This window comes from Drosophila montana, unplaced genomic scaffold (assembly GCF_035044405.1).
Source record: "Drosophila montana isolate Dmon_TW-CO22-7 unplaced genomic scaffold, ASM3504440v1 contig_2481_1, whole genome shotgun sequence".
Lineage (NCBI taxonomy): Eukaryota > Metazoa > Arthropoda > Insecta > Diptera > Drosophilidae > Drosophila > Drosophila montana.
The window spans coordinates 909,735-910,000 of record NW_026997351.1 but is presented as its reverse complement, the minus strand read 5'-3'; positions in this window follow the sequence as shown (position 1 = coordinate 910,000).

Below are 266 nucleotides of genomic sequence, written 5' to 3'. Positions count from 1 at the left end.
TGATAAACAAATGAGTTTTTCCTGCAGGAACCTACTTTTCGAACAACTATGTGATATAGTGCACCGATCCTGCCTGCAACAGAAAAAGTTTCTATACAATTGCTTTTAAATCTTCATCTCACTCTTCTTCAAAGACAATATAAACATATAACTGTTGTTCACATTTAGTCAGGCATTTTGCAACACCTAAAGCTGTCAAAACAATTCTGCGGAGACTGTTAACACTAGAATTTATTGTCAAGTAATTAGTTCGTGTAATTATGTCA